The sequence below is a fragment of the Sinocyclocheilus rhinocerous genome, unplaced genomic scaffold (assembly GCF_001515625.1).
Source record: "Sinocyclocheilus rhinocerous isolate Xijiao unplaced genomic scaffold, SAMN03320098_v1.1 scaffold15, whole genome shotgun sequence".
Taxonomy (NCBI): Eukaryota; Metazoa; Chordata; class Actinopteri; order Cypriniformes; family Cyprinidae; genus Sinocyclocheilus; species Sinocyclocheilus rhinocerous.
Window position 1 is genome coordinate 421,991 of NW_015631053.1, and position 443 is coordinate 422,433.

Consider the following 443-nt stretch of genomic DNA (forward strand, 5'->3'; position numbering starts at 1 on the left):
GCCCGGCAGTCCACAAGCTCCGCCAGGCTCCCTCGTCCCTCCGGCTCCGCCTTGGTCTGGCGTCGACCATCCTGCGCCTCGGGACTCCACTCCTCTGGCTTTGCCTCATCCTTCCATCCCTCCGGATCCGTCAGGCTCCTTCATCCCCTCAGCTCCACCTCAGTCCTCTGTCGCTCCGGCTCCACTGCGGCCTCCCGGATCCACATCTCCGCCTAGGACCTCCGGATCCTCCCCGTCACCCTGGCTCATCGGCTCTCTGTCTCCGCCTTGGGCTCCTCCTCCACCTGCTCCGCTGCTGTTGGTCGGTCCCCTGGAGTCGGTGGCCATTCATCCTCCATGGCTCCTGCCTCCGTCGGCTCCACCGTGGGCCACTGTTATGGCTGTTGCCTGGGTCCTGTGCTCCTCCTGCTCCGGTCCCCTCCTGTCTCCTCCCTTCGTCGCCT